The 16011-nt window shown below is 39.1% G+C and overlaps 1 long non-coding RNA gene across 1 annotated transcript in view; it reads left to right on the forward strand.

Moving 5' to 3' along the window:
- The first annotated feature begins 2866 nt into the window (after positions 1 to 2866).
- LOC148132979 (uncharacterized) overlaps positions 2867 to 16011 on the forward strand; it is a 34397-nt gene continuing 21252 nt past the window's right edge. Inside the window, exon 1 of the long non-coding RNA XR_015745602.1 lies at positions 2867 to 3885. This is a non-coding gene — a long non-coding RNA (uncharacterized LOC148132979). The remainder of the gene's footprint in view (positions 3886 to 16011) is intronic.

Below are 16011 nucleotides of genomic sequence, written 5' to 3' on the forward strand. Positions count from 1 at the left end.
GTGTGAGAGAGAGAGAGAGAGAGAGAGAGAGAGATGAACTACCATATAAAGGCACATATTATGTCCTGAAAATGTGAACTAGAGAAAGAATACTAATTTATTTGGCATCTCATTCATTGTTCATTATTATTTTTATTGTACCTTTTTGATTTTATTTTATTAAGAAATACATAAAATACACAGCAACTATTTATTATATTTTTATCCATTATTGCTTTATAAGTAACCCAAGGTGGTGAGCATACCAAATACTCTGCCTTTCTCCTCCATTCTCCACAACAACAACCCTATGAGGCAAGTTGATCTTAGAGACAGTGACTGGGCCAAGGTTACCCAGCCAAGTTTCATTCCTAAAGCAGACTAGAACTCACAGTATCTTAATAAATGACCCAAATTCACCCAGCTGGCTTTCATGGTTAAGACAGAACTAAAACTCAAGTCTCCTGATTTCTAGGCCAGCACCTTTGACTACACCAAATGGGGGAATGGAGGTGAGAAGGCTGGCTCCATTGCTACTTCTGCTGCTCTATAAGCCACAAAATAGCTGAATGGGATGATAGGTTTTAAATCCCAACTCTACTGTCAACCAGCCTGCAAAATTCCGGAATATTTAACAATTCACTCTCATGAGCCAGTACAAGCCAGCTTCAGAACAACATTAGTTATAGATAGTTGTGGAGCAGTAAAGCCCATAAACTACCAGAGTGGTCCAGAAGCTGTACTTCTAAGCCAGAGTTTTTTAAAGCATGCTTTGTTATGTGGCTTACTATGTGAAGAATCCACATATCTTATTATTCACAGTCATGCTGTAATAGGCTATGAGAGACTTTGAGAGGCAGGAGGAAGAGCAGCAACCTAAAGTAACCTTGAAAGACAGGAGGAAGAGCAGCAGCCTAGAGAAATGTCTGATAAACGAAATCTGAGTCCAAACAAAAATGTAATTTGAGAAAGCATCTCAGAATGGACTCTCTCTAGTTCTCTGGACTGGAAAGACAGTGGAGGGGAAAATGCTTTCAGACTTGTAAGATTCTGTTACTTTAACCTTCCAATAAAAGTAGTATTAATATTCTTAATTTTGGTTTCCTGGTCTGGGCTACCTTGAAAGGCTGATATATGCAAAATCAAACTTTGTGGGATAAACTTGTCTGCAATGCCTGGCCTATGCCCCAATCCTCTTGTTCTTCCAGAAAGCCTTGAAGACCTGGATATCTCCCCAGGCATTAGGGTCAAGATATTATTGGAGCCCAGCATATATGTATGTATGTATGTATGTATGTATGTATGTATGTATGTATGTATGTATGTGTGTGTGTGTGTGTGTGTGTGTGTGTATATATATATATATATATATATATATATATATATATATATATATATATATATATATATATATGGATCTTTGGTTATTCGGGTTTTCTCCCGCGTAAGATTGGAAGTATCTAGGCAACGTTTCGATGAAGTCTCATTCATCATCTTCAGGCTTCTGTCTTCAACTCTGTGCTTCTCAGAGTGATGTGAGCTTGCAGCTGCTTCTTCCTTTTAACTGCTAGTGGGGGTGTGACTTGATTGGGTGGGGGCTTGGCTGTGTTCTGATTGGGTGGGGTGTGTTCTCATTGGTTGGGGTTTTGGCTGTGTTCTGATTGGTTGGGGGTTGGCCATGTTCTGATTGGCTGGAGGTGTGTTCTGTTCAGGTGGGGGCTTGGTTGTGCTCAGGTTGGTCTTAGTTACTGGGGATTTGAGCTGGTGAGCTGTGATCTTGCTGTTTGGCTTCGAGTTCGTGGTCGTGCTCAAAGACAAACAGCAAGATCACAGCTTACCAGCTCAAATCCCCAGTAACTAAGACCAACCTGAGCACAACCAAGCCCCCACCTGAACAGAACACACCTCCAGCCAATCAGAACATGGCCAACCCCCAACCAATCAGAACACAGCCAAACCCCAACCAATGAGAACACACTCCACCCAATCAGAACACAGCAAGCCCCACCAATCAAGTCACACCCCACTAGCAGTTAAAGGAAGAAGCAGCTGCAAGCTCACATCACTCTGAGAAGCACAGAGTTGAAGACAGAAGCCTGAAGATGATGAATGAGACTTCATCGAAACGCTGCTAGATACTTCCAATCTTACGCGGAGAAAACCCGAATAACCAAAGATCCACATACAAATACCGCGAACCTAGAATATATATATATATATATATATATATATATATATATATATATATATATATATATATATATATATATATATATATATATATATATTAATCAATCAATCTTGGTTATTCGGGTTTTCTCCCGCGTAAAATTGGAAATATCTAGGTGACGTTTCGATGAAGTCTCATTCATCATATTCAGGCTTGTGTCTTCGGCTTGTGCTTCTTGGAGTAATGTGAGCTTGCAGCTGCTTCTTCCTTTTAACTGCTAGTGGGGGTGTGACTTGATTGGGTGGGGGCTTGGCTGTGTTCTGATTGGTTGGGGGGTTGGCTGTGTTCTGATTGGATGGGGGTGTGTTCTGTTAAGGTGGGGGCTTGGTTGTGCTCAGGTTAGTCTTAGTTGCTGGGGGATTTGAGCTGGTGAGCAGTGATCCTGTTGCTTGGCTTCGCGTTCGTGGTCGTGCCACATCTTCATGGTGGGCGTCAGTTTGCTTCATGTATGGGTCGGAGGGTTTTGAAGCGGGTAGCGATGTAGCTGCGGTACAGCTTCTGGTCCATGGTCATGTCTCATCTTCTGTGTGGGTGTGAGTCTGCTTTCTACATAGAAGTGTGGTGGTAGCATCATGTGTGGCCCTCATGGGTATGGGTCTGGTGTCATTCTTCATGTTAGGTACTCGTTTGTTAATGAGGGTGGGTGGCTTCTCTGATTATTCTGTTGTTGAAGTGTTCGGTTTTGGCGATAGTTCTGGTATTTTTAAAGTCAATCTCATGTCCTGTGGCTTTGAAGTGTTGGACCAGGGAAGAGGTCGGTTCTTCTTTTTTGATTGAGTTCTTGTGTTCTTCAATGCGTGCACTTATTTTTCTGTTAGTTTGTCCAATGTATGTGGTGGGACAGGCGGTGCAAGGGATTTTGTATACTCCTTGGTTTTCTAACTCGATTTTGTCTTTAGGGTTTCTTAGGATGGTGGATATTTTTCTGTTTGTGCAGAATGCTGTTTTAATGTTGTGTTTTTGGAGGATCTTGCTGATTTTGTCTGTAGTGCCTTTTATATATGGGAGGAGGGCTTTGCCGTTCTCTGTCTTGGATTTTGGTTGGGGTTTCTTTTTGGATTAGGTGGGTTATCTTCTTTCTTTGGAATCCATTGGCTGTTAGTAGGTTAGTGAGAGTGTGCAGTTCAGTTTTTAGGTGTTGTTCATTGGCTAAGCATTTTGTTCTGGAGATGAGTGTCTCGGCTACGGAATTGATCTGTGCTGGGTGGTGGTGTGAGAGTGCGTGTAGATAGTGGTTTGTATGTGTTTTCTTCTGGTAGATGATGTGTCCTAGGGAGCCACTGGATTTTTTGTATACTAAGACATCTAGGAAGGGAAGTTGATTGTTAGCTTCTGTTTCCATGGTGAATTGTATTTTGGGGTGTAGGCTGTTGAGGTGTGTGAGGAAGTTTTTCAGTTTTTCTTTCCCGTGTGGCCAGATTATGAAGGTGTCATCTATGTATCTGAGCCAGAGTTTGGGTTTGTGATCATATTTTTCTAGAGCTTGTGTTTCAAAGTGTTCCATGTAGAGGTTTGCGATGACAGGTGAGAGGGGTGATCCCATGGGTGCTCCTTCTATTTGTTTGTATTTTTGTCCGTTGTAGGTGAAGTATGTATTGGATAGGCAGTGGTTGGTCAGATCTAGGATGTGCTTGGGGGGGTTGTATTTGTTTTGGATGGCTGTCAAGGCTTCTTTTGTAGGCACTTGGGTGAAGAGGGATATGACATCAAAGCTCACTAGTAGGTCTCTGGGTTGTAAGTTTTGTTTCTTTATGATCTCAATGAACTGGAATGAGTTTCTTATGTGTGAATTGATGGATTCTGCATAGGGCTGTAGTTGTTTGGAGAGAAATTTGGCTAGGTTTTGTAGAGGTGAGCCTATGGAGCTGACTATTGGTCTTAGTGGGGTTCCTTTTTTGTATATCTTGGGGAGACCATAAAGCTTAGGGCATCTGGATGATTTCTCTCTGGGTATGATACTTTGCTGGATTTCTTCACTGATGGGGGAGGCTTTTATTTTGGATCTGGTGGTTTTTTCTAGGTAGGTGGTGGGGTCTGTATAAATACCCGCGAAAACCTCAGAAAACAAATATATATAGGCCCTAATGCCTGGGATATATCTTTAATAAGGTTTGGTGCCAGTTTTTTTCTTTGTATAGGATTATTTTAACCTTAATTAGTTATGGGGTTCTTTTGTATTTTTTTTTATAAATTGGTTGTTAGTCTCCAAGAGTCATACCATATAAATATTCAAAATAAAACAAAACAACCCTCTGCATGATGACTTGGAGTGACATGTGAATTATGAAAAGGATAGTTATGAATCTTTTTTAAAAGAATATAGCATATTTTGGAGAGGCTCAAAATCCAAGTTCAGTCAAATGATTTTCAAGAAATCATGAGAACGGAAAGCCCAATATCAATGACAGACAAACTAATTACAGACTTTGCTTGTATGCTGAGATATTCTGCTTTTCTGTATAAGTTTTTTTAAGGTAATTTAAAATTGTATGGGATAATACGCCTGTTGTGAGATGAATCTTGGGGAAATTGGAACAAATTGCTGCTCAGCCATGAAATTGTTGCTCAGCCATGAAGTTGATCCATATGACTGCTTTTCTTCCCAATTTTCCAGATTCTGCTGTTTGAGTGGATTAGCCTCCTATAAACTTTCAGGTGTTTTGTATCTTTCTTGTTTTGAATGGGATTTTCTTTGTAACCAAATCCTAAACAGGTTCAGCACTCACTGGAATATAATCAAATCGTTATCATGGATAGTCATGACTTTTATCTATAGATTAAACTATAGACTACACAGGTAGTCCTCGATTGACCACCATTCATTTTGCGTTCAAAGTTACAACAGCACTCAAAAAAGTGACTGTATAACTGGTCCTTACAACTTATAGTTGTTGCAGTTTTCTCCACAGCCACATGATCAAAATTCAGGTACTTGACAATTGGCCTGTATTTACAATGGTTGCAGCATCCCAGAGTCATTTAATCAGCACTTGTGACTTTTCCAGACAGCTTTCAACAAGCAAAGTCAAGGGGGGAAAGCTGAATTCACTTAACAGCAATATGATTCACTTAACAACTGCATGATTTGCTTCAATGGGGCAAAAAAGTTTATAAAATTGGGCACCACTCGGTTAAAAACACACTTGCTTAACAATAGAAATTTGGTCTCATGTATGGTTGTATGTTGATGACTACCTGGGCTACTGATTCAAAATGTCTAACAAAACTCAACTGCCATGTAGTAAATGATTTAATAAGTACACAACATCCCTTTCTTCTCCTCTCCTCTTTTTTCTCCAAACTGCAGAGTTTCCAAACTAATGATAGACAGTGGTCGGCTGCCATTGGTTTAACAACCAGTTCTGTGAGCACGTGGAGCATTGAAAACACACCAGTTTGAATCTCTACAAGGCAGCCCCAGTAAGTAAAACAGCTGAGACGTGCCAAGTCCACTGTGCTGTGCTAATCAGCTGAGCTGAAAAAGATGGAAATATAGACAGGATAAGGAGGGTGAGGGTGGATGTGGCCAACTGATTGTCGGAACTACTGGTTTGCTAGAACCGGTCCAAACTGGCAGCAGCCCACCACTGATGATGGACCTCTATCAATGGATTGTATTCAGCTTACAGGAGTATCAGTCTGGTGGCCTGTGGACCGGATGCGTCACGCACAGGCCACACCCACTCCAGCTCCACAGAGGGAAAAAAGGTCATGATACATCATGTGATGCCACGAGCTTGACATCTGTGGCTTAGCAGATCTCAGTTGGTGTGTAAAACTTTGTTCAGAACCTGGCTGTTACCTGTCCTTATACTTTTAACTGCCTAGCTTGGTTTTAATTAAACATATTTAAAAAAACCCTTCACAACTGAACATGACAGGCTCTTTTGGCCTTGCAGGCGTTGGATGGACGTTGTTGTACCTTGACTGTTGAAACATCTCCATGAGACCTTTTTTCCTCAGGGAGAGAATAGCCAGCAGAGATTCCCAAGCGACATGCTGCTTAAGTAAGAAATGCCTCTGCTGTCTCTCATTGCTTTCCCAGGGAGCACAACAGCTTGCAGAACAGTAAGTGGCAAGTGTTTATTATAACATTATGCCAAGCTAAGGACAAACTGTTCTTCTGAAGAATGTTTTACAGCCTTAAATAGAAAGAAAAGCCATTTGACAGGCCTTAATGCTTACTGAAGAAGAAGAAATTGCCACTAAGTGGCTAATTCTGAAACAGCATTCAAGCTCCTATTGCTGTTGCTTATTATTATACTTGTTATTATGGTCATTATTTTGCTATCATCATCTAGTACTTTAAAGATAAGTATGTCATACAGTCATAGCAAATGGGATTAATATGCCAGTATGGCTGATGTAGCATAGTTTCTCCCACATGGCATTTCCTACCCGTGGAAATGTGGATGTAGGAAAGACTGCAAGGAGGTGAAACAAATGAACACATTAAAAACAAACTCCAAACTAATTTATTAATACAAAAGGAATTGTTCACATTGGCAGATGTAGATTGACTTTTCAGGTCCTTTAGGATTTATCAAAGGAGCTAGTAGTTCTACTTTTTTCATAATGTCCCAAAGGTCCTTTGCATTAAAGAAAAAAATATATATTATCAGCAGCTACTGTCATTGGAACATAGGCATCTACTCCTAATCTCATCAGAGATATACTAAAAATCTCAGCAGCTGATCTTAAACCTATAGGGAGATTTCACCTCCTGAGTTATTCTACAATCTGAAAATGGATTTTCCATTTGGAAGATTTCAACCTGTATAGCCCCTAGGTCAGGGGTGGGCAAACTTTTTGGCTCGGGGGCCGCATTGACTTTTAAAATTTGACAGACGGGCCGGGTCAGCACAAGATTTTTTGGGAATCCCCCCCACCCTTCCCCCCCTCTTCTCCTCCTTCCCCTCCCCTTGGAGGCCCCCTGAGTCAGGAGTTGCTACCGCCGGCGCGGCTCCGCGCGGCTCCAGTCCCGCATTGCCTCGGGAAGGGAAAGGCAAAAAGGAAGAGCCGTGGCGCTGCTTTGCAACAGGAGCAGCGGCACCAGAGGCTCAGGCTCAGCGGCTCCTGGTTTTGCCTTTTCCTTCCCAAGGCAACGCGGGACTGGAGCCGCACGGAGCTGCGCCGGCGGTAGCAACTCCTGACAGCCCCAGCCGGACACCTGAGCGGAGCCCGGGCGAAACTGCCTGTTGCTGCTGCCGGAGCACCGCCGGGTCGCCTCCTCCAAGCAGCCTGCCCGCCCACCGGGCTTCCCCTCTGCCGCGCAGCTCGGGGCCAGGCGCGAGCGCCCGCGAGTTAAAAGGAAGCCGAAAGTTGCTGGGAAGTTGCTCGGGTGCTGGGAGCAGGCTTTTAAAGTGCCGCCCGAGCAAAGTTTAAGCAGCCCGCCCACCCACCGGGCGGAACCCTTCCTGCTCCTCGGTGGGAAGACGCTCCAGCCTGCAAACTTTGCAAAGTTTAAGCGTGGAAGCCCCGGAAAAAAAAGGGGGATAGGCGGGGACTCACCTTCGGAGAGGTCGCACTCGAAGGTGATTTTGAACTCCCAGCCAAGGCCTTTGCAAATTTCTTTTCTTTCCTACCCCTAGATCGCTCCGCACTGTTTTGCAGCTTTGGGGGCCACGCGGCACAGGGCAATACGCCACGCCCAGCGATTTTTTTTCAGGGGCGGGCCGGATTGGACAGACCAATGGCAGCGATTTTTTTTCAGGGGCAGGCCGCATTGGACAGACCAACGGGCCGGATGTGGCCCGCGGGCCGTAGTTTGCCCACCCCTGCCCTAGGTAATGCTTTACAAGTTGGCTTAATTCTTTTATCAGATAAAGTACTCATATGAGTTCATGTTTTATTCATAAATATGTGTATATACAGTATTCAGATTTTAATATACAGCCTATGTGTTTCTTTATTTCTGTTTTCTGCTAGGCCACAGCCTGTTTATTCCATCTTTAAGAGAAAACAGATTTTTCATTTAAAGAACTGGGAAGTCAGTTTCTATTTCTGAATTGCAGATTACGGTATTAAGTGGTAATCTGATATTTGTAGCACCTGTCAATTATTAATGCATTTGGTCTGTGATCTGTGTTCTAAGAATGAATCTAAACAGTAAATCTGACGGCAATGCACACTCAATTCTTTGGACTTCTTTACTACTTCCTGGTGTTTTGCTCTTTTGTCTTCTCTCACCTGTGAAGAATTCTGGCTGTGTCCACTTCTGAGCCATTTAGTTGGATACTATAAAAAATATTGAATCGATAAAAGGCTTTGGATTCTCTCCCCGCTCTGATTTTTCTGTGAGTCATTCCTGTCTGATGCCTCTGTATCGTCTGTAAAACATATGTCTTTTGGGAAAGAAATGAAGCATTAAACTGTGCCACTGGTGCCATCTGCTGAGGAAAATGTGTAAAGCATACTTTTTATTTTATTTGGTTGTGCACAGCTTGAAGATGGTTGGAAGAATGTGCTTTGGATCTTGCATATGTTCAGAACCTCTTTCTAAGTGAGGTTATTGTTTCAACCTTTCCGCAGAGCCTGAAAATATGTCTTTTCCCTGAGAAGGTCACTCATTAAAGTTAATGCAACCCTTAATGCAGCAACAGCAGCATCTTTAGTTGATTGATTGATTAAGTGCCATCAAAATATTTTCAACTCCTAGCAACTATACAGGATAGAATATATCTTGTCCATAGATCAAGCTCCATTAAAATTAATGCAACTTTTAAAGCAGCAGCAACTATACCAAGGCTTCTTTAAACCAGAGTAGAAAGGAGATAGGCTTGTTTAAGGGCTAACATACCTTTTCTAAATCTTTTTTGATTCCTGAAATGATTCCAGTCCAATGCCAAATCACAACCCAAAAAGAAAGAAATCCCCACCAATGAACCACAAGACTCCCGCACATGCCTTATATGTAAAGAAACTTTAAAAGGGAATGAAAATTCCATCAAATGTTCCCTATGTAACAACTACACTCACCATGTCTGCTTGGGATTACCCAAGCAAATGGCTCAATTCCTAGAATCATCCAACCATGCGTTTCCATATTTCTGTCTACCATGCAGACCCAAACTGGACAAATATATTGCCCTGTTTGAAGGAGTTGATACCATAGAAACATGAATAACATTCCTTGACACCAAAGTAGTGTCCCTGGACACTACAAAAGCAAGATTAACTAACCTTGGGGGGAAAAAAGACACAACACAAAAAAACAAACATCCAATAGCTACAAACCACATCTCTACCAACAACTGCAACCACAACCCAATCCACAAAAAAACACAAATCATATAAATGATATCCCAATCCTCATCAAAGAAGCCATCGAGTGTGAGCGGAAGCGTCCTAACACCATCTTATTTGGTCTAGAGGACAACAATGACAACAATGACATCACAAATGTCTGCAACACCATCAGTGACTATCAAGCATCAACCATCTCCCCTGATGAAATACTTGACATTTCCCGCATCAACCCAGAGTTCAAACACCGTGACAGCTTGGTGGCCCCACGCTTCTGTAGGGTTGTTTGCAAAAATGAATCAAGCAAACAAAATTTCATTTAGACTATAAATCAAGGCTCTTCAAACTTGGCAAGTTTAAGACTTGTGCACTTCAACTCCCAGAATTCCTGAGCTAACATGACTGGAGGAGCAATTCCGGGAGTTGAAGTCCACAAATCTTAAAGCTGCCAAGTTTGAAGACCCCTGCTATAAATTCACTCGCCAAGAGCAACACCAACCATAAGAATCTTCGTTCTCGCCCTGACCTAACCGTACAGCAACGTGTACGATCCCGTGAACTATGCTCTGAGCTCAAAAGACTCCATGAACTAGGAAATAGTAACCTATACATTGACTACCGCACAGAATGTATCAAAAGCAAGACTTTCAACTTACATCCCAAGAACCATCACCCCAACATCCAACATTAGGCATGCACGCTCCTTACGTCTTCCAGACCCACTACTACTTATCTAAAATGCAAACTACTCAATGCAAGAAGCCTCGCAAACAAAATGCATGAATTCCTCATTTTATTAAGCACGGCCACATTTGATGTTATATTTGTCTGTGAGACATGGATGAATCAGTGGTGGGATTCAAATTTTTTTACTACCGGTTCTGTGGGCATGGCTTGGTGGGCATGGCAGGGGAAGGATACTCTAATATTTCCAGTCAGAGGTGGTATTTGCCGGTTCTCCAAACTAGTCAAAATTTCTACTACTAGTTCTCCAGAGCTGGTCAGAACCTGCTGAACATCACCTCTGGGTTGAATGCATATTTTCCAGACTCCATTACCACAGTAAGAGAATATCACGTTTATTAGTCAGATCACGAAATCTGTAGAGGAGGTGGAGTTGCTATCTTCTATAAAAAGTCCCTAAATCTAAAAAAGATTCAAATTCCACAGGAGATTGCTCTTCCAGAGACCATCGCCTGTGAATTGTCCTTAAATACCACAATCTGCTTCTTACTATGCTACAGAGCCCCAAATTATGACATAGTTCATGCAAACAAGATAACTTCACTGCTAATGTGGGCTGCCTCTTGCCCATACCCTCTTATTTTCTTTGGTGACCTCAATCTACCTCTTATAAATTGGACCTAAATGAATGTACATCAGAACCCCTACATGCAACCCTGTACAATGCTATTACTATACTGGGACTAGATCAATCAGTAACTAACAACACTAGACTCAACAACTGCCTAGACCTCATCTTCTGCAACATCTCAAACTCAATCTATGGCCTACAAATAGAAGAACCCTTTTCAAACAGTGACCACAGTATGATTGACTTTTGTCTCAATTTACACCCTCACAAAGAGGGTCATAATGATGGATCCCCAAAATACAACTTCAAAAAAGCCAGCTATGATCTCATAGCTGCTGACCTATCATCTCTTGATCGATACATTCTGTTCTTTAGCTGTAATACTACAGAAGACCATTATAATGCATTCTGGTTGAACTTGAAAGAGTCATTGAACTATATGTACCATTAGTAAGCCCCCCCCCAAAACCAAATTACCCATAACAATAAGAATAAAAAAAATCGCTATGGCATAAAAACAAAACTAGCTACGTAGCAAATTATACACAAAATCCATCCGCACCTTCTACAATTTTGTAAACACCAAACTTAAAAGACTCAAGAAGCATCCCACCCCTAAAAGGACCAAATGAAGCCATTAAGGCCAGCCTTTTCAACACATTCTTCAGCTCAGTCTTTGTAAACAGCAATGGCTCATGTCCCACATTTCCTAGTCATACCACAACTAACTGCAATGATCTACTACATATTAACTTTATAGAAGCTAATGTAGAAAAGGCACTATGTAACCTAAAACCATCCCTATCTATTGGCCCTGATGGATTATGTGCATACTTCTTAAAAAAGCTCTCCACTGCCATAGCAGAACCCCTAAGCATTATATATGAGATATTATTCAGAACCAGCTCCTTACCGAACCTATGGTCCTTAGCAATGGATAGGTCCCTATCTTCAAAAAAGGTGACCCCAGCCTGGTTGAAAACTACAGACCAATCTCACTGTGTTGCATTACATGCAAACTCATGGAATCAATCATTAACCAATCCATTACCCTCCATTTAGAGTCAAACAACCTACTCTCCAAAAAACAATTTGGTTTCAGGAAAAAATTGTCCTGCAATCTACAACACCTACTCTGCAAAAACATATGGACTACTCTACTCGACCAGGGTAAAGCAATAGATACAATTTGCATAGACTTCTGCAAAGCCTTTGATTCAGTAGTACATGACAAGCTACTGTTAAAACTAAACTCTTACGGCATTTCCGGATCCCTTCATAAGTGGATTACTGAATTCCTGTGAAACAGGCAACAAATAGTAAAAATAGGGAACGCTATCTCAAACCCTGCTTCAGTTAACAGTGGTGTTAATATTTAATATTTTTAATATTTAATATTTAATATTAAAATATTAAAATGTTTAATAATGATAGATCTCAATATTTAATAAAATATTAAAGAGAATGTGTAAAATGATTAATGTTTAGTTATAGCTTAATTCGTTATTGTTTTAATGTTATTATAAATTTACTATTTCATTTTCTTACTTTAAAATAATGTATTAAGTAGAATTAGAATTAGAATGGAAATTATATATTTAACTATATTATAAATTTATTATTTTTTTTATTTTAAAATGCAACATGTAGAATGTACTAAGCAGAATCAGAACGGAAATTATGTATTACTTTAAGTGTTATTTTAGGGGAAAGATTGAAAGGCATCACACTTTAAAAGTGATTACAGGGGAAATTTTTTTGTTAAAGAGAAGAGATAAATAGATAATTGGAAAAGAACGGACAAAAGATACAAGTATAATGATTTTAAAATAAGATGAAATAAACAAAATATAATTAAGAGAGTGAAAAGAAGAGAGAAGCTATATAGAAAATATAGAATGGTAAATAAGATAAGAATGGTATATAAGGTGAGCATGAATTTGATTTAGGTCTGTAAAAAAAGATGTAACCCGGGGCTAAGCCACTTTTCAAAAGAAGTTTTATGTTTTATGTTTTGTGTTTTGTTTAGCTATGTTTGATTGAGAATTAATAAAACCTTGGAGGAATAAAACTAAAGGGAGAAATAATGAGAAATTTGGAAAAGACATGTACAAATGATAATTAAGAAGGTTTTATGTTTTTATGTCTTGTTTTATGTTTTGTATTTTGTGTGTTCATGTTTGATTGAGAATTAATAAAACCTTGATAGAAAGAAATATAATTGAATAAAAGTGAAGGGAGAAACAATGAGAAATTTGGAAAAGATATATAGGTGTTTAAATGGAAATGTGATAATTTGGAACTATGCTGTATAAATGTTTATATCTGATTGAGAATTAATAAAATGATAGAAAGAAATATAAATGAATAAAAGTGAAGGGAGAAATAATGAGAAATTTGGAAAAGATATATATGTGCTTAAATGGAAATGTGATAATGTGGAACTATGCCTTAAAAAATAATGTTTTATTTGCCTTGTTAAAACTTATAAGTAATTTTTTTAGAAAGGAGGTTTTATGCCTTTATGTCTTATGTTTTGTTTGTCTTTAAAAAATCAATAAAATTTGTTTATAATAATAAAAAAAAAAACAGTGGTGTCCCCCAAGGCAGTGTTCTAGGACCCACACTCTTTATACTCTACATAAATGACCTTTGCAATCATCTTCACGGATGACATAAAACTATTCAAAACCACCGACAATGCTACTGTCCTTCAAAGTGACCTTGATTATGTGTCTGAATGGTCAAACAATTAGCAACTCCAAATCTCGACCAACAAATGTTCTGTCCTACACATTGGTAAAAAAAATCAGTACACCAAATATAAGCTAGGTGGATATGACCTCGTTGATGACCCTCTGTCAAGGACCTCAGAGTACTCATATCAAATGACCTAAGTGCTAGAGCTCACTGTAACAGCATTGCTAAAAAGGCATTAAGAGTTGTAAATCTAATCTTACAACTAAAAATCTAAATCTAATCCAGTAACATTGAATTGCTAACTAAGGCATATAAAACCTTTGCTAGACCAATATTCAAATACAGCTCAACTGTCTGGAATCTGCACTGTATATCTGACATTAATACAATCGAGCAAGTCCAGAAGTATTTCACGAGAACAGTACTACATTCCTCTGCTCACAACAGAATAACCTATATTACAGGCTTGAAATTTTGGGCTTGGATGATCTTGAACTACTCCGCCTACGGTTGGACTTAAGTGTAGTACACAAAATTATCTGCTACAATGTCCTACAGTCAATGACTATTTCAGCTTCAACTGCAACAATATAAGAGCACACAACAGATACAAACTCAATGTAAACTGCTTCAAACTTGATTGCAGAAAGTACGACTTCAGCAACAGAGTAGTCAATGCCTGGAATGCACTACCTGACTCTGTTGTTACATCCTCTAACCCCCACTCCTTTAACCTTAAACTATCCACTATTGACCTCACCCCATTCTTAAGAGGTTTGTAAGGAACATTCATAAGTGCACAATCGTGCCTACCGTCCCTGTCCTATTGTCCCCATTTATTTGTACCTATTTCCTGTATTCTTACTCATGTTTATATTTACACCTATTATCAAATCAAATAAAAAAATAAAATAAAAAAATAAATGCTTGACTATTTTGCATAGGAAAGTCCTTTTTGTTGTTTAATTGCACAAATTTGGTTAATAATGGATATTTAATATTTCTATAACACTTGAGTATTTGATGTTTTTCCCTTTCATAGACACATGCATGAAATGTATTCACAACACATCTGTGTTTTTCTTTACACTGTGCTCTTTTCTGAACTCATTTAATGTTTTAATGTTTCATAAAATACCATGGGTGTTACCTGTTAAATATTTAATCTCTTCGATCCAGAAGCATATGCAATAAATACATGAACTATTGAAAAAAATCTCTAATCCATTATTAAGGATAGATGTACAAATGATGTACATGTGGGTTAACATCAATTAATATTTCATAAAATTGGTGAAGGTGTTGGTCTAGAAACCAAGAGATTGTAAGTTCTCGTCCCATCTTAGCCATGAAAGCCAACTGTCTTTGGGCTAGTCTATCTCACAGGGTTGTTGTGGTGGAGAAAATAAGAGAATTAGGTATGTTTGCCACCTTCAGTTACTTCTAAAGCAGTGAAGGTGGGATAAAAATCTAACAAGTAATTATTTGCTCTGTATATCATGTACTTCTTAATAAAAACAAATAGCTTTCAAGCAGTTTTTAATATAGAAGCTTCACTCAATCTTAGCGTTATGGACAAAGAAGTAGCATTCTGCTGCTAGTGTAGTATTTCTTACATCAAAATGAAAAGCAATTCCTGGAAGAACCCAACTCTATAAGTTTTAGAAATACATTTTTTTTCATGCTGATGCTGAGTGTGGTTTACTACTCTTTTTCAAAACAAAAGATAGTCCCCATCCTCTAGCCATTCTGGACTAAAATTAAGAGTCATCTGTTTAATTTAGCACTTATATTGTTAGTTGTGTTTAAATGATATTTTTAAATATTTTCAATCCATTTTATTGCTTTTACTGTGCTGTTTAAATTTTTAGTAGGCTATTTCATTGTAATATGGTAAAAGGTTACCGATCACAATTAATTTGAAGTTCCACCTCAAATCTTCTTTCCTTTCAGGAAACATACATTCTCTTAAAAATATGAATAAAATCCACACTTTTTTGATACTGCTTTTAAATTCTAAACAACTAACAACAAGACTACTAAATCTTTTTTTAATGCACATTAGCCATCTTTAATTCAGAGATTTCTTCTTCTAAGATTAGAAACAGACTTTTCTTCTCAGCAAGCTAAACTTGCATCAGAACAATGACATTTAACATCATGACACAACATCCACTCTTAGATATAGTTGCATCATGATGCTTGATGGAAATATGTAAGCCTTGGGTTTTGTGTACATTGTTGTGATAGATGTTTTATTACTTGCTCCCACTGTACATGCCAACATTGGGATATTTGCAGCCAGACAAATCAAAATGATGAAAAGTGTATTGTGGCATCATGGTGCCCGTAAATAATGTGGACCATATTTATGGTGTACAAGGCAGGCATTGGCAGGAATTAATAGATTCTCCTGGCTTTGTTTCCCCCTCTCTTACTGAATGTCACCACTCAGTTGGAAAACATCCATCCATCTTTCTCAATGGAGCTGGAATTGGGGAAAAAGGGGCTATTGCAAGTTGACTTGACTGACTGATTTTGC

Source organism: Notechis scutatus, chromosome 1, assembly GCF_049901735.1.
Source record: "Notechis scutatus isolate UNSWTSFEM ecotype Mainland chromosome 1, rNotScu1.2, whole genome shotgun sequence".
Taxonomy (NCBI): domain Eukaryota; kingdom Metazoa; phylum Chordata; class Lepidosauria; order Squamata; family Elapidae; genus Notechis; species Notechis scutatus.